The following is an 18,617-nucleotide window of genomic DNA, read 5'->3' as shown; positions in this document are numbered from 1 at the left end:
GAATATCTTCATGAACTGAATCATGAAAAAAGGTCAAAGTCCAAGTGGGAGTTTCCAATTTAAAATGCAGATTAGAGTCAATTTCAAGCATTGTCATTGGAGAAAAAAAATCACACTTCTCTGGTAATCTTTCCTGGATCAAAAGTTTTTGATTCAAGAACTAAATTACACACTTTCTTTAGCATGTACTTGTCAAAAATGATCTGTCTCAGAATATCTTCATGAACTGAACGATGGAAAAAGGTCAAAGTCCAAGTGTGAGTTTCCAATTTAAAATGCAGATTAGAGTCAATTTTAAGAATTTTCATTAGATAAAATTTTACAACTCTCCGGTTAGGGTTAGGGCTAGGATTAGGGTTAGGGTTTTTACAATTCTCCAGTAATCTTTTCTGGACCTAATTCTTTTGATTCAAGGATTCAATTCCTCGCTTCCTTTAGCATTTAAGTGTCAAAAAAAAATTCTGCATGATATTTTAGTCAACTGAATGATGAAAGAGGGTCAAAGTCCAAGTGGGAGTTTCCAATTTAAAATGCAGATTAGAGTCCATTTCAAGCATTGTCATTGGAGAAAAAAATCACACTTCTCTGGTAATCTTTCCTGGATCAAAAGTTTTTGATTCAAGGAATAAATGACAGACTTTCTATAGCATGTACTTGTCAAAAATGATCTGTCTCAGAATATCTTCATGAACTGAACGATGGAAAAAGGTCAAAGTCCAAGTGGGAGTTTCCAATTTAAAATGCAGATTAGAGTCAATTTTAAGAATTTTCATTAGATAAAATTTTACAACTCTCCAGTTAGGGTTAGGGCTAGGATTAGGGTTAGGGTTTTTACAATTCTCCAGTAATCTTTTCTGGACCTAATTATTTTGATTCAAGGATTCAATTCCTCGCTTCCTTTAGTATTTAAGTGTCAAAAAAAATTCTGCATGACATTTTAGTCAACTGAATGATGAAAGAGGGTCAAAGTCAAAGTGGGAGTTTCCAATTTAAAATGCAGATTAGAGTCAATTTCAAGCATTTTCATTAGATAAAATTTTACAACTCTCAGGTTAGGGTTAGGGTTAGGATTAGGGTTAGGGTTTTTACAATTCTCCAGTAATCTTTTCTGGACCTAATTCTTTTGATTCAAGGATTAAATCCTCGCTTCCTTTAGCATTTAAGTGTCAAAAGAAATTCTGCATGATATTTTAGTCAACTGAATGATGAAAGAGGGTCAAAGTCCAAGTGGGAGTTTCCAATTTAAAATGCAGATTAGAGTCAATTTCAAGCATTGTCATTGGAGAAAAAAAATCACACTTCTCTGCTAATCTTTCCTGGATCAAAAGTTTTTGATTCAAGGAATAAATTACAGACATTCTTTAGCATGTACTTGACAAAAATGATCTGTCTCAGAATATCTTCATGAACTGAACGATGGAAAAAGGTCAAAGTCCAAGTGGGAGTTTCCAATTTAAAATGCAGATTAGAGTCAATTTTAAGAATTTTCATTAGATAAAATATTACAACTTTCCGGTTAGGGTTAGGGCTAGGATTAGGGTTAGGGTTTTTACAATTCTCCAGTAATCTTTTCAGGACCTAATTCTTTTGATTCAAGGATTAAATTCCTCGCTTCCTTTAGCATTTAAGTGTCAAAAAAAATTCTGCATGATATTTTAGTCAACTGAATGATGAAAGAGGGTCAAAGTCAAAGTGGGAGTTTCCAATTTAAAATGCAGATTAGAGTCAATTTTAAGAATTTTCATTAGATAAAATTTTACAACTCTCCGGTTAGGGTTAGGGCTAGGATTAGGGTTAGGGTTTTTACAATTCTCCAGTAATCTTTTCTGGACCTAATTCTATTGATTCAAGGATTAAATCCTCGCTTCCTTTAGCATTTAAGTGTCAAAAAAAATTCTGCATGATATTTTAGTCAACTGAATTATGAAATAGGGTCAAAGTCCAAGTGGGAGTTTCCAATATAATATGCAGATTAGAGTCCATTTCAAGCATTGTCATTGGAGAAAGAAATCACACTTCTCTGGTAATCTTTCCTGGATCAAAAGTTTTTGTTTCAAGGAATAAATTACAGACTTTCTGTAGCATGTACTTGTCAAAAATGATCTGTCTCAGAATATCTTCATGAACTGAACGATGGAAAAAGGTCAAAGTCCAAGTGGGAGTTTCCAATTTAAAATGCAGATTAGAGTCAATTTTAAGAATTTTCATTAGATAAAATTTTACAACTCTCCGGTTAGGGTTAGGGCTAGGATTAGGGTTAGGGTTTTTACAATTCTCCAGTAATCTTTTCTGGACCTAATTCTTTTGATTCAAGGATTAAATCCTCGCTTCCTTTAGCATTTAAGTGTCAAAAGAAATTCTGCATGATATTTTAGTCAACTGAATGATGAAAGAGGGTCAAAGTCCAAGTGGGAGTTTCCAATTTAAAATGCAGATTAGAGTCAATTTCAAGCATTGTCATTGGACAAAAAAAATCACACTTCTCTGCTAATCTTTCCTGGATCAAAAGTTTTTGATTCAAGGAATAAATTACAGACTTTCTTTAGCATGTACTTGTCAAAAATGATCTGTCTCAGAATATCTTCATGAACTGAACGATGGAAAAAGGTCAAAGTCCAAGTGGGAGTTTCCAATTTAAAATGCAGATTAGAGTCAATTTTAAGAATTTTCATTAGATAAAATTTTACAACTCTCCGGTTAGGGTTAGGGCTAGGATTAGGGTTAGGGTTTTTACAATTCTCCAGTAATATTTTCAGGACCTAATTCTTTTGATTCAAGGATTAAATTCCTCGCTTCCTTTAGCATTTAAGTGTCAAAAAAAATTCTGCATGATATTTTAGTCAACTGAATGATGAAAGAGGGTCAAAGTCCAAGTGGGAGTTTCCAATTTAAAATGCAGATTAGAGTCAATTTTAAGAATTTTCATTAGATAAAATTTTACAACTCTCCGGTTAGGGTTAGGGCTAGGATTAGGGTTAGGGTTTTTACAATTCTCCAGTAATCTTTTCTGGACCTAATTCTATTGATTCAAGGATTAAATCCTCGCTTCCTTTAGCATTTAAGTGTCAAAAAAAATTCTGCATGATATTTTAGTCAACTGAATGATGAAATAGGGTCAAAGTCAAAGTGGGAGTTTCCAATTTAAAATGCAGATTAGAGTCAATTTCAAGCATTTTCATTAGATAAAATTTTACAACTCTCAGGTTAGGGTTAGGGTTAGGATTAGGGTTAGGGTTTTTACAATTCTCCAGTAATCTTTTCTGGACCTAATTCTTTTGATTCAAGGATTAAATCCTCGCTTCCTTTAGCATTTAAGTGTCAAAAGAAATTCTGCATGATATTTTAGTCAACTGAATGATGAAAGAGGGTCAAAGTCCAAGTGGGAGTTTCCAATTTAAAATGCAGATTAGAGTCAATTTCAAGCATTGTCATTGGAGAAAAAAAATCACACTTCTCTGCTAATCTTTCCTGGATCAAAAGTTTTTGATTCAAGGAATAAATTACAGACTTTCTTAGCATGTACTTGTCAAAAATGATCTGTCTCAGAATATCTTCATGAACTGAACGATGGAAAAAGGTCAAAGTCCAAGTGGGAGTTTCCAATTTAAAATGCAGATTAGAGTCAATTTCAAGCATTGTCATTGGAGAAAAAAAATCACACTTCTCTGGTAATCTTTCCTGGATCAAAAGTTTTTGATTCAAGGAATAAATTACAGACTTACTTTAGCATGTACTTGTCAAAAATGATCTGTCTCAGAATATCTTCATGAACTGAACGATGGAAAAAGGTCAAAGTCCAAGTGGGAGTTTCCAATTTAAAATGCAGATTAGAGTCAATTTTAAGAATTTTCATTAGATAAAATTTTACAACTCTCCAGTTAGGGTTAGGGCTAGGATTACGGTTAGGGTTTTTACAATTCTCCAGTAATCTTTTCTGGACCTAATTCTATTGATTCAAGGATTAAATCCTCGCTTCCTTTAGCATTTAAGTGTCAAAAAAAATTCTGCATGATATTTTAGTCAACTGAATGATGAAAGAGGGTCAAAGTCCAAGTGGGAGTTTCCAATTTAATATGCAGATTAGAGTCCATTTCAAGCATTGTCATTGGAGAAAAAAATCACACTTCTCTGGTAATCTTTCCTGGATCAAAAGTTTTTGATTCAAGGAATAAATTACAGACTTTCTGTAGCATGTACTTGTCAAAAATGATCTGTCTCAGAATATCTTCATGAACTGAACGATGGAAAAAGGTCAAAGTCCAAGTGGGAGTTTCCAATTTAAAATGCAGATTAGAGTCAATTTTAAGAATTTTCATTAGATAAAATTTTACAACTCTCCGGTTAGGGTTAGGGCTAGGATTAGGGTTAGGGTTTTTACAATTCTCCAGTAATCTTTTCTGGAACTAATTCTTTTGATTCAAGGATTCAATTCCTCGCTTCCTTTAGCATTTAAGTGTCAAAAAAAATTCTGCATGATATTTTAGTCAACTAAATGATGAAAGAGGGTCAAAGTCAAAGTGGGAGTTTCCAATTTAAAATGCAGATTAGAGTCAATTTCAAGCATTGTCATTGGAGAAAAAAAATCACACTTCTCTGGTAATCTTTCCTGGATCAAAAGTTTTTGATTCAAGGAATAAATTACAGACTTTCTTTAGCATGTACTTGTCAAAAATGATCTGTCTCAGAATATCTTCATGAACTGAACGATGGAAAAAGGTCAAAGTCCAAGTGGGAGTTTCCAATTTAAAATGCAGATTAGAGTCAATTTCAAGCATTGTCATTGGAGAAAAAAATCACACTTCTCTGGTAATCTTTCCTGGATCAAAAGTTTTTGATTCAAGGAATAAATTACAGACTTACTTTAGCATGTACTTGTCAAAAATGATCTGTCTCAGAATATCTTCATGAACTGAACGATGGAAAAAGGTCAAAGTCCAAGTGGGAGTTTCCAATTTAAAATGCAGATTAGAGTCAATTTTAAGAATTTTCATTAGATAAAATTTTACAACTCTCCAGTTAGGGTTAGGGCTAGGATTACGGTTAGGGTTTTTACAATTCTCCAGTAATCTTTTCTGGACCTAATTCTATTGATTCAAGGATTAAATCCTCGCTTCCTTTAGCATTTAAGTGTCAAAAAAAATTCTGCATGATATTTTAGTCAACTGAATGATGAAAGAGGGTCAAAGTCCAAGTGGGAGTTTCCAAATTAATATGCAGATTAGAGTCCATTTCAAGCATTGTCATTGGAGAAAAAAATCACACTTCTCTGGTAATCTTTCCTGGATCAAAAGTTTTTGATTCAAGGAATAAATTACAGACTTTCTGTAGCATGTACTTGTCAAAAATGATCTGTCTCAGAATATCTTCATGAACTGAACGATGGAAAATGGTCAAAGTCCAAGTGGGAGTTTCCAATTTAAAATGCAGATTAGAGTCAATTTTAAGAATTTTCATTAGATAAAATTTTACAACTCTCCGGTTAGGGTTAGGGCTAGGATTAGGGTTAGGGTTTTTACAATTCTCCAGTAATCTTTTCTGGACCTAATTATTTTGATTCAAGGATTCAATTCCTCGCTTCCTTTAGTATTTAAGTGTCAAAAAAAATTCTGCATGACATTTTAGTCAACTGAATGATGAAAGAGGGTCAAAGTCAAAGTGGGAGTTTCCAATTTAAAATGCAGATTAGAGTCAATTTCAAGCATTTTCATTAGATAAAATTTTACAACTCTCAGGTTAGGGTTAGGGTTAGGATTAGGGTTAGGGTTTTCACAATTCTCCAGTAATCTTTTCTGGACCTAATTCTTTTGATTCAAGGATTAAATCCTCGCTTCCTTTAGCATTTAAGTGTCAAAAGAAATTCTGCATGATATTTTAGTCAACTGAATGATGAAAGAGGGTCAAAGTCAAAGTGGGAGTTTCCAATTTAATATGCAGATAAGAGTCAATTTCAAGCATTGTCATTGGAGAAAAAAAATCACACTTCTCTGGTAATCTTTCCTGGATCAAAAGTTTTTGATTCAAGGAATAAATTACAGACTTTCTTTAGCATGTACTTGTCAAAAATGATCTGTCTCAGAATATCTTCATGAACTGAACGATGGAAAAAGGTCAAAGTCCAAGTGGGAGTTTCCAATTTAAAATGCAGATTAGAGTCAATTTCAAGCATTGTCATTGGAGAAAAAAAATCACACTTCTCTATGAATCTTTCCTGGATCAAAAGTTTTTGATTCAAGAACTAAATTACACACTTTCTTTAGCATGTACTTGTCAAAAATGATCTGTCTCAGAATATCTTCATGAACTGAACGATGGAAAAAGGTCAAAGTCCAAGTGTGAGTTTCCAATTTAAAATGCAGATTAGAGTCAATTTTAAGAATTTTCATTAGATAAAATTTTACAACTCTCCGGTTAGGGTTACGGCTAGGATTAGGGTTAGGGTTTTTACAATTCTCCTGTAATCTTTTCTGGACCTAATTCTTTTGATTCAAGGATTAAATCCTCGCTTCCTTTAGCATTTAAGTGTCAAAAAAAATTCTGCATGATATTTTAGTCAACTGAATGATGAAAGAGGGTCAAAGTCAAAGTGGGAGTTTCCAATTTAAAATGCAGATTAGAGTCAATTTCAAGCATTTTCATTAGATAAAATTTTACAACTCTCAGGTTAGGGTTAGGGTTAGGATTAGGGTTAGGGTTTTTACAATTCTCCTGTAATCTTTTCTGGACCTAATTCTTTTGATTCAAGGATTAAATCCTCGCTTCCTTTAGCATTTAAGTGTCAAAAAAAATTCTGCATGATATTTTAGTCAACTGAATGATGAAAGAGGGTCAAAGTCCAAGTGGGAGTTTCCAATTTAAAATGCAGATTAGAGTAAATTTCAAGCATTGTTTTTGGAGAAAAAAAAAATCACCCTTCACTGGTAATCTTTCCTGGATCAAAAGTTTTTGATTCAAGAACTAAATTACACACTTTCTTTAGCATGTACTTGTCAAAAATGATCTGTCTCAGAATATCTTCATTAACTGAACGATGGAAAAAGGTCAAAGTCCAAGTGGGAGTTTCCAATTTAAAATGCAGATTAGAGTCAATTTTAAGAATTTTCATTAGATAAAATTTTACAACTCTCCAGTTAGGGTTAGGGCTAGGATTAGGGTTAGGGTTTTTACAATTCTCCAGTAATCTTTTCTGGACCTAATTATTTTGATTCAAGGATTCAATTCCTCGCTTCCTTTAGTATTTAAGTGTCAAAAAAAATTCTGCATGACATTTTAGTCAACTGAATGATGAAAGAGGGTCAAAGTCAAAGTGGGAGTTTCCAATTTAAAATGCAGATTAGAGTCAATTTCAAGCATTTTCATTAGATAAAATTTTACAACTCTCAGGTTAGGGTTAGGGTTAGGATTAGGGTTAGGGTTTTTACAATTCTCCAGTAATCTTTTCTGGACCTAATTCTTTTGATTCAAGGATTAAATCCTCGCTTCCTTTAGCATTTAAGTGTCAAAAAAAATTCTGCATGATATTTTAGTCAACTGAATGATGAAAGAGGGTCAAAGTCCAAGTGGGAGTTTCCAATTTAAAATGCAGATTAGAGTCAATTTCAAGCATTGTCATTGGAGAAAAAAATCACACTTCTCTGGTAATCTTTCCTGGATAAAAAGTTTTTGATTCAAGGAATAAATTACAGACTTTCTTTAGCATGTACTTGTCAAAAATGATCTGTCTCAGAATATCTTCATGAACTGAACGATGAAAAAAGGTCAAAGTCCAAGTGGGAGTTTCCAATTTAAAATGCAAATTAGAGTCAATTTCAAGCATTTTCATTAGATAAAATTTTACAACTCTCCGGTTAGGGTTAGGACTAGGATTAGGGTTAGGGTTTTTACAATTCTCCAGTAATCTTTTCTGGACCTAATTCTTTTGATTCAAGGATTAAATTCCTCGCTTGCTTTAGCATTTAAGTGCCAAAAAAAATCTGCATGATATTTTAGTCAACTGAATGATGAAAGAGGGTCAAAGTCCAAGTGGGAGTTTCCAATTTAAAATGCAGATTAGAGTCAATTTCAAGCATTGTCATTGGAGAAAATAAATCACACTTCTCTGGTAATCTTTCCTGGTTAAAAAGTTTTTGATTCAAGGACTAAACTACACACTTTCTTTAGCATGTACTTGTCAAAAATGATCTGTCTCAGAATATCTTCATGAACTGAACGATGAAAAAAGGTCAAAGTCCAAGTGGGAGTTTCCAATTTAAAATGCAAATTAGAGTCAATTTCAAGCATTTTCATTAGATAAAATTTTACAACTCTCCAGTTAGGGTTAGGGCTAGGATTAGGTTTAGGGTTTTTACAATTCTCCAGTAATCTTTTCTGGACCTAATTCTTTTGATTCAAGGATTAAATCCTCGCTTCCTTTAGCATTTAAGTGTAAAAAAAATTCTGCATGATATTTTAGTCAACTGAATGATGAAAGAGGGTCAAAGTCCAAGTGGGAGTTTCCAATTTAAAATGCAGATTAGAGTCAATTTCAAGCATTGTCATTGGAGAAAAAAATCACACTTCTCTGGTAATCTTTCCTGGATAAAAAGTTTTTGATTCAAGGAATAAATTACAGACTTTCTTTAGCATGTACTTGTCAAAAATGATCTGTCTCAGAATATCTTCATGAACTGAACGATGAAAAAAGGTCAAAGTCCAAGTGGGAGTTTCCAATTTAAAATGCAAATTAGAGTCAATTTCAAGCATTTTCATTAGATAAAATTTTACAACTCTCCGGTTAGGGTTAGGACTAGGATTAGGGTTAGGGTTTCTACAATTCTCCAGTAATCTTTTCTGGACCTAATTCTTTTGATTCAAGGATTAAATTCCTCGCTTGCTTTAGCATTTAAGTGCCAAAAAAAATCTGCATGATATTTTAGTCAACTGAATGATGAAAGAGGGTCAAAGTCCAAGTGGGAGTTTCCAATTTAAAATGCAGATTAGAGTCAATTTCAAGCATTGTCATTGGAGAAAATAAATCACACTTCTCTGGTAATCTTTCCTGGTTAAAAAGTTTTTGATTCAAGGACTAAACTACACACTTTCTTTAGCATGTACTTGTCAAAAATGATCTGTCTCAGAATATCTTCATGAACTGAACGATGAAAAAAGGTCAAAGTCCAAGTGGGAGTTTCCAATTTAAAATGCAAATTAGAGTCAATTTCAAGCATTTTCATTAGATAAAATTTTACAACTCTCCGGTTAGGGTTAGGACTAGGATTAGGGTTAGGGTTTCTACAATTCTCCAGTAATCTTTTCTGGACCTAATTCTTTTGATTCAAGGATTAAATTCCTCGCTTGCTTTAGCATTTAAGTGCCAAAAAAAATCTGCATGATATTTTAGTCAACTGAATGATGAAAGAGGGTCAAAGTCCAAGTGGGAGTTTCCAATTTAAAATGCAGATTAGAGTCAATTTCAAGCATTGTCATTGGAGAAAATAAATCACACTTCTCTGGTAATCTTTCCTGGTTAAAAAGTTTTTGATTCAAGGACTAAACTACACACTTTCTTTAGCATGTACTTGTCAAAAATGATCTGTCTCAGAATATCTTCATGAACTGAACGATGAAAAAAGGTCAAAGTCCAAGTGGGAGTTTCCAATTTAAAATGCAAATTAGAGTCAATTTCAAGCATTTTCATTAGATAAAATTTTACAACTCTCCGGTTAGGGTTAGGGCTAGGATTAGGGTTGGGGTTTTTACAATTCTCCAGTAATCTTTTCTGGACCTAATTCTTTTGATTCAAGGATTAAATTCCTCGCTTCCGTTAGCATTTAAGTGTCAAAAAAAAATTCTGCATGATATTTTAGTCAACTGAATGATGAAAGAGGGTCAAAGTCCAAGTGGGAGTTTCCAATATAAAATGCAGATTAGAGTCAATTTCAAGCATTGTCATTGGAGAATAAAATCACACTTCTCTGGTAATCTTTCCTGGATCAAAAGTTTTTGATTCAAGGAATAAATTACACAAATTCCTCGCTTCCTTTAGCATTTAAGTGTCAAAAAAAAAATTCTGCATGATATTTTAGTCAACTGAATGATGAAAGAGGGTCAAAGTCCAAGTGGGGGTTTCCAATTTAATATGCAGAGTAGTGTCAATTTCAAGCATTGTCATTGGAGAAAATAAATCACACTTCTCTGGTAATCTTTCCTGGATCAAAAGATTTTGATTCAAGGACTAAATTACACACTTTCTTTAGCATGTACTTGTCAAAAATGATCTGTCTCAGAATATCTTCATGAACTGTACGATGGAAAAAGGTGAAAGTCCAAGTGGGAGTTTCCAATTTAAAATGCACATTCGAGTCAATTTGAATAATTTTCATTACATAAAATTTTACAACTCTCTGGTTAGGGTAAGGGCTAGGATTAGGGTTAGGGTTTTTACAATTCTCCAGTAATCTTTTCTGGACCAAATTCTTTTGATTCAAGGATTAAATTCCATGCTTCCTTTAGCATTTAAGTGTAAAAAAAAATTCTGCATGATATTTTAGTCAACTGAATGATGAAAGAGGGTCAAAGTCCAAGTGGGAGTTTCCAATTTTAAATGCAGATTACAGTCAATTTCAAGCATTTTCATTAGATAAAATTTTACAACTCTCCGGTTAGGGTTAGGGCTAGGATTAGGGTTGGGTTTTTTACAATTCTCCAGTAATCTTTTCTGGACCTAATTCTTTTGATTCAAGGATTAAATTCCTCGCTTCCTTTAGCATTTAAGTGTCAAAAAAAAATTCTGCATGATATTTTAGTCAAGTGAATGATGAAAGAGGGTCAAAGTCCAAGTGTGAGTTTCCAATTTAAAATGCAGATTAGAGTCGATTTCAAGCATTGTCATTGGAGAAAATAAATCACACTTCTCTGGTAATCTTTCCTGGATCAAAAGTTTTTGAATCAAGGACTAAATTACACAAATTCCTCGCTTCCTTTAGCATTTAAGTGTAAAAAAAATTCTGCATGATATTTTAGTCAACTGAATGATGAAAGAGGGTCAAAGTCAAAGTGGGAGTTTCTAATTTAAAATGTAAATTAGAGTCAATTTCAAGCATTTTCATTAGATAAAATTTTACAACTCTCCGGTTAGGGTTAGGGCTAGGATTAGGGTAAGGGTTTTTACAATTCTCCAGTAATCTTTTCTGGACCTAATTCTTTTGATTCAAGGATTAAATTCCTCGCTTCCTTTAGCATTTAAGTGTCAAAAAAAATTCTGCATGACATTTTAGTCAACTGAATGATGAAAGAGGGTCAAAGTCAAAGTGGGAGTTTCCAATTTAAAATGCAGATTAGAGTCAATTTCAAGCATTTTCATTAGATAAAATTTTACAACTCTCAGGTTAGGGTTAGGGTTAGGATTAGGGTTAGGGTTTTTACAATTCTCCAGTAATCTTTTCTGGACCTAATTCTTTTGATTCAAGGATTAAATCCTCGCTTCCTTTAGCATTTAAGTGTCAAAAGAAATTCTGCATGATATTTTAGTCAACTGAATGATGAAAGAGGGTCAAAGTCCAAGTGGGAGTTTCCAATTTAAAATGCAGATTAGAGTCAATTTCAAGCATTGTCATTGGAGAAAAAAAATCACACTTCTCTGCTAATCTTTCCTGGATCAAAAGTTTTTGATTCAAGGAATAAATTATAGACTTTCTTTAGCATGTACTTGTCAAAAATGATCTGTCTCAGAATATCTTCATGAACTGAATGATGAAAGAGGGTCAAAGTCCAAGTGGGAGTTTCCAATTTTAAATGCAGATTAGAGTCCATTTCAAGCATTGTCATTGGAGAAAAAAATCACACTTCTCTGGTAATCTTTCCTGGATCAAAAGTTTTTGATTCAAGGAATAAATTACAGACTTCCTGTAGCATGTACTTGTCAAAAATGATCTGTCTCAGAATATCTTCATGAACTGAACGATGGAAAAAGGTCAAAGTCCAAGTGGGAGTTTCCAATTTAAAATGCAGATTAGAGTCAATTTTAAGAATTTTCATTAGATAAAATTTTACAACTCTCCAGTTAGGTTTAGGGCTAGGATTAGGGTTAGGGTTTTTACAATTCTCCAGTAATCTTTTCTGGACCTAATTCTTTTGATTCAAGGAATAAATCCACGCTTCCTTTAGCATTTAAGTGTCAAAAAAAATTCTGCATGATATTTTAGTCAACTGAATGATGAAAGAGGGTCAAAGTCCAAGTGGGAGTTTCCAATTTAAAATGCAGATTAGAGTCAATTTCAAGCATTGTCATTGGAGAAAAAAAATCACACTTCTCTGGTAATCTTTCCTGGATCAAAAGTTTTTGATTCAAGGAATAAATTACAGACTTTCTTTAGCATGTACTTGTCAAAAATGATCTGTCTCAGAATATCTTCATGAACTGAACGATGGAAAAAGTTCAAAGTCCAAGTGGGAGTTTCCAATTTAAAATGCAGATTAGAGTCAATTTCAAGCATTGTCATTGGAGAAAAAAAATCACACTTCTCTGCTAATCTTTCCTGGATCAAAAGTTTTTGATTCAAGGAATAAATTACAGACTTTCTTTAGCATGTACTTGTCAAAAATGATCTGTCTCAGAATATCTTCATGAACTGAATGATGAAAGAGGGTCAAAGTCCAAGTGGGAGTTTCCAATTTAAAATGCAGATTAGAGTCAATTTTAAGAATTTTCATTAGATAAAATTTTACAACTCTCCGATTAGGGTTAGGGCTAGGATTAGGGTTAGTGTTTTTACAATTCTCCAGTAATCTTTTCTGGACCTAATTCTATTGATTCAAGGATTAAATCCTCGCTTCCTTTAGCATTTAAGTGTCAAAAAAAATTCTGCATGATATTTTAGTCAACTGAATGATGAAATAGAGTCAAAGTCCAAGTGGGAGTTTCCAATATAATATGCAGATTAGAGTCCATTTCAAGCATTGTCATTGGAGAAAGAAATCACACTTCTCTGGTAATCTTTCCTGGATCAAAAGTTTTTGATTCAAGGAATAAATTACAGACTTTCTGTAGCATGTACTTGTCAAAAATGATCTGTCTCAGAATATCTTCATGAACTGAACGATGGAAAAAGGTCAAAGTCCAAGTGGGAGTTTCCAATTTAAAATGCAGATTAGAGTCAATTTTAAGAATTTTCATTAGATAAAATTTTACAACTCTCCGGTTAGGGTTAGGGCTAGGATTAGGGTTAGGGTTTTTACAATTCTCCAGTAATCTTTTCTGGACCTAATTCTTTTGATTCAAGGAATAAATCCACGCTTCCTTTAGCATTTAAGTGTCAAAAAAAATTCTGCATGATATTTTAGTCAACTGAATGATGAAAGAGGGTCAAAGTCCAAGTGGGAGTTTCCAATTTAAAATGCAGATTAGAGTCAATTTTAAGAATTTTCATTAGATAAAATTTTACAACTCTCCGGTTAGGGTTAGGGCTAGGATTAGGGTTAGGGTTTTTACAATTCTCCAGTAATCTTTTCTGGACCTAATTCTTTTGATTCAAGGAATAAATCCACGCTTCCTTTAGCATTTAAGTGTCAAAAAAAATTCTGCATGATATTTTAGTCAACTGAATGATGAAAGAGGGTCAAAGTCCAAGTGGGAGTTTCCAATTTAAAATGCAGATTAGAGTCAATTTCAAGCATTGTCATTGGAGAAAATAAATCACACTTCTCTGGTAATCTTTCCTGGTTAAAAAGTTTTTGATTCAAGGACTAAACTACACACTTTCTTTAGCATGTACTTGTCAAAAATGATCTGTCTCAGAATATCTTCATGAACTGAACGATGAAAAAAGGTCAAAGTCCAAGTGGGAGTTTCCAATTTAAAATGCAAATTAGAGTCAATTTCAAGCATTTTCATTAGATAAAATTTTACAACTCTCCGGTTAGGGTTAGGGCTAGGATTAGGGTTGGGGTTTTTACAATTCTCCAGTAATCTTTTCTGGACCTAATTCTTTTGATTCAAGGATTAAATTCCTCGCTTTCGTTAGCATTTAAGTGTCAAAAAAAAATTCTGCATGATATTTTAGTCAACTGAATGATGAAAGAGGGTCAAAGTCCAAGTGGGAGTTTCCAATATAAAATGCAGATTAGAGTCAATTTCAAGCATTGTCATTGGAGAATAAAATCACACTTCTCTGGTAATCTTTCCTGGATCAAAAGTTTTTGATTCAAGGACTAAATTACACAAATTCCTCGCTTCCTTTAGCATTTAAGTGTAAAAAAAATTCTGCATGATATTTTAGTCAACTGAATGATGAAAGAGGGTCAAAGTCAAAGTGGGAGTTTCTAATTTAAAATGTAAATTAGAGTCAATTTCAAGCATTTTCATTAGATAAAATTTTACAACTCTCCGGTTAGGGTTCGGGCTAGGATTAGGGTAAGGGTTTTTACAATTCTCCAGTAATCTTTTCTGGACCTAATTCTTTTGATTCAAGGATTAAATTCCTCGCTTCCTTTAGCATTTAAGTGTCAAAAAAAATTCTGCATGACATTTTAGTCAACTGAATGATGAAAGAGGGTCAAAGTCAAAGTGGGAGTTTCCAATTTAAAATGCAGATTAGAGTCAATTTCAAGCATTTTCATTAGATAAAATTTTACAACTCTCAGGTTAGGGTTAGGGTTAGGATTAGGGTTAGGGTTTTTACAATTCTCCAGTAATCTTTTCTGGACCTAATTCTTTTGATTCAAGGATTAAATCCTCGCTTCCTTTAGCATTTAAGTGTCAAAAGAAATTCTGCATGATATTTTAGTCAACTGAATGATGAAAGAGGGTCAAAGTCCAAGTGGGAGTTTCCAATTTAAAATGCAGATTAGAGTCAATTTCAAGCATTGTCATTGGAGAAAAAAAATCACACTTCTCTGCTAATCTTTCCTGGATCAAAAGTTTTTGATTCAAGGAATAAATTATAGACTTTCTTTAGCATGTACTTGTCAAAAATGATCTGTCTCAGAATATCTTCATGAACTGAATGATGAAAGAGGGTCAAAGTCCAAGTGGGAGTTTCCAATTTTAAATGCAGATTAGAGTCCATTTCAAGCATTGTCATTGGAGAAAAAAATCATACTTCTATGGTAATCTTTCCTGGATCAAAAGTTTTTGATTCAAGGAATAAATTACAGACTTCCTGTAGCATGTACTTGTCAAAAATGATCTGTCTCAGAATATCTTCATGAACTGAACGATGGAAAAAGGTGAAAGTCCAAGTGGGAGTTTCCAATTTAAAATGCAGATTAGAGTCAATTTTAAGAATTTTCATTAGATAAAATTTTACAACTCTCCAGTTAGGTTTAGGGCTAGGATTAGGGTTAGGGTTTTTACAATTCTCCAGTAATCTTTTCTGGACCTAATTCTTTTGATTCAAGGAATAAATCCACGCTTCCTTTAGCATTTAAGTGTCAAAAAAAATTCTGCATGATATTTTAGTCAACTGAATGATGAAAGAGGGTCAAAGTCCAAGTGGGAGTTTCCAATTTAAAATGCAGATTAGAGTCAATTTCAAGCATTGTCATTGGAGAAAAAAAATCACACTTCTCTGGTAATCTTTCCTGGATCAAAAGTTTTTGATTCAAGGAATAAATTACAGACTTTCTTTAGCATGTACTTGTCAAAAATGATCTGTCTCAGAATATCTTCATGAACTGAACGATGGAAAAAGTTCAAAGTCCAAGTGGGAGTTTCCAATTTAAAATGCAGATTAGAGTCAATTTCAAGCATTGTCATTGGAGAAAAAAAATCACACTTCTCTGCTAATCTTTCCTGGATCAAAAGTTTTTGATTCAAGGAATAAATTACAGACTTTCTTTAGCATGTACTTGTCAAAAATGATCTGTCTCAGAATATCTTCATGAACTGAATGATGAAAGAGGGTCAAAGTCCAAGTGGGAGTTTCCAATTTAAAATGCAGATTAGAGTCAATTTTAAGAATTTTCATTAGATAAAATTTTACAACTCTCCGGTTAGGGTTAGGGCTAGGATTAGGGTTAGGGTTTTTACAATTCTCCAGTAATCTTTTCTGGACCTAATTCTATTGATTCAAGGATTAAATCCTCGCTTCCTTTAGCATTTACGTGTCAAAAAAAATTCTGCATGATATTTTAGTCAACTGAATGATGAAATAGAGTCAAAGTCCAAGTGGGAGTTTCCAATATAATATGCAGATTAGAGTCCATTTCAAGCATTGTCATTGGAGAAAGAAATCACACTTCTCTGGTAATCTTTCCTGGATCAAAAGTTTTTGATTCAAGGAATAAATTACAGACTTTCTGTAGCATGTACTTGTCAAAAATGATCTGTCTCAGAATATCTTCATGAACTGAACGATGGAAAAAGGTCAAAGTCCAAGTGGGAGTTTCCAATTTAAAATGCAGATTAGAGTCAATTTTAAGAATTTTCATAAGATAAAATTTTACAACTCTCCGGTTAGGGATAGGGCTAGGATTAGGGTTAGGGTTAGGGTTTTTACAATTCTCCAGTAATCGTTTCTGGACCTAATTCTTTTGATTCAAGGATTCAATTCCTCGCTTCCTTTAGTATGTAAGTGTCAAAAAAAATTCTGCATGACATTTTAGTCAACTGAATGATGAAAGAGGGTCAAAGTCAAAGTGGGAGTTTCCAATTTAAAATGCAGATTAGAGTCAATTTCAAGCATTTTCATTAGATAAAATTTTACAACTCTCAGGTTAGGGTTAGGGTTAGGATTAGGGTTAGGGTTTTTACAATTCTCCAGTAATCTTTTCTGGACCTAATTCTTTTGATTCAAGGATTAAATCCTCGCTTCCTTTAGCATTTAAGTGTCAAAAAAAATTCTGCATGATATTTTAGTCAACTGAATGATGAAAGAGGGTCAAAGTCCAAGTGGGAGTTTCCAATTTAAAATGCAGATTAGAGTCAATTTCAAGCATTGTCATTGGAGAAAAAAAATCACACTTCTCTGCTAATCTTTCCTGGATCAAAAGTTTTTGATTCAAGGAATAAATTACAGACTTTCCTTAGCATGTACTTGTCAAAAATGATCTGTCTCAGAATATCTTCATGAACTGAACGATGGAAAAAGGTCAAAGTCCAAGTGGGAGTTTCCAATTTAAAATGCAGATTAGAGTCAATTTCAAGCATTGTCATTGGAGAAAAAAAATCACACTTCTCTGCTAATCTTTCCTGGATCAAAAGTTTTTGATTCAAGGAATAAATTACAGACTTTCCTTAGCATGTACTTGTCAAAAATGATCTGTCTCAGAATATCTTCATGAACTGAACGATGGAAAAAGGTCAAAGTCCAAGTGGGAGTTTCCAATTTAAAATGCAGGTTAGAGTCAATTTTAAGAATTTTCATTAGATAAAATTTTACAACTCTCCGGTTAGGATTAGGGCTAGGATTAGGGTTAGGGTTTTTACAATTCTTCAGTAATCTTTTCTGGACCTAATTCTTTTGATTCAAGGATTAAATCCTCGCTTCCTTTAGCATTTAAGTGTCAAAAAAAATTCTGCATGATATTTTAGTCAACTGAATGATGAAAGAGGGTCAAAGTCCAAGTGGGAGTTTCCAATTTAAAATGCAGATTAGAGTCAATTTCAAGCATTGTCATTGGAGAAAAAAAATCACACTTCTCTGCTAATCTTTCCTGGATCAAAAGTTTTTGATTCAAGGAATAAATTACAGACTTTCCTTAGCATGTACTTGTCAAAAATGATCTGTCTCAGAATATCTTCATGAACTGAACGATGGAAAAAGGTCAAAGTCCAAGTGGGAGTTTCCAATTTAAAATGCAGATTAGAGTCAATTTCAAGCATTGTCATTGGAGAAAAAAAATCACACTTCTCTGCTAATCTTTCCTGGATCAAAAGTTTTTGATTCAAGGAATAAATTACAAACTTTCCTTAGCATGTACTTGTCAAAAATGATCTGTCTCAGAATATCTTCATGAACTGAACGATGGAAAAAGGTCAAAGTCCAAGTGGGAGTTTCCAATTTAAAATGCAGGTTAGAGTCAATTTTAAGAATTTTCATTAGATAAAATTTTACAACTCTCCGGTTAGGGTTAGGGCTAGGATTAGGGTTAGGGTTTTTACAATTCTTCAGTAATCTTTTCTGGACCTAATTCTTTTGATTCAAGGATTAAATCCTCGCTTCCTTTAGCATTTAAGTGTCAAAAAAAATTCTGCATGATATTTTAGTCAACTAAATTATGAAATAGGGTCAAAGTCCAAGTGGGAGTTTCCATTCTAAAATGCAGAGTTGAGTTAATTTCAAGCATTTTTCATTGGAGACTCAATTCTACATGTCCCCGGTCATCTGTTCTGTATCAGATACTTTAGATTCAAAGACCTAAATACAGAACTGTGGTACAAATAACATTTGAGTCAGCATAGCCATCTGATATTTTCCTCATCTTCACATATAACCATAAGATGCTTGTACCAGGCTCAGTCTTTTCCAGTGAAAGAATTTCATGCTGCTTTATATTTTTCTGATTATTCCAATCATCTATACTGAACAGGTTTCCTCCTAACGTCCATTCCTTGAGAAGTATTGCAATAGTTTCATTTAGGAATATTCCACATGGTGTCCAATACCTCAATAACGTTTTGCACAACCAATTGCACTGTTGCA

This window comes from Brienomyrus brachyistius, unplaced genomic scaffold, assembly GCF_023856365.1.
Source record: "Brienomyrus brachyistius isolate T26 unplaced genomic scaffold, BBRACH_0.4 scaffold116, whole genome shotgun sequence".
Taxonomy (NCBI): Eukaryota; Metazoa; Chordata; class Actinopteri; order Osteoglossiformes; family Mormyridae; genus Brienomyrus; species Brienomyrus brachyistius.
This window is presented reverse-complemented; position numbering follows the sequence as displayed.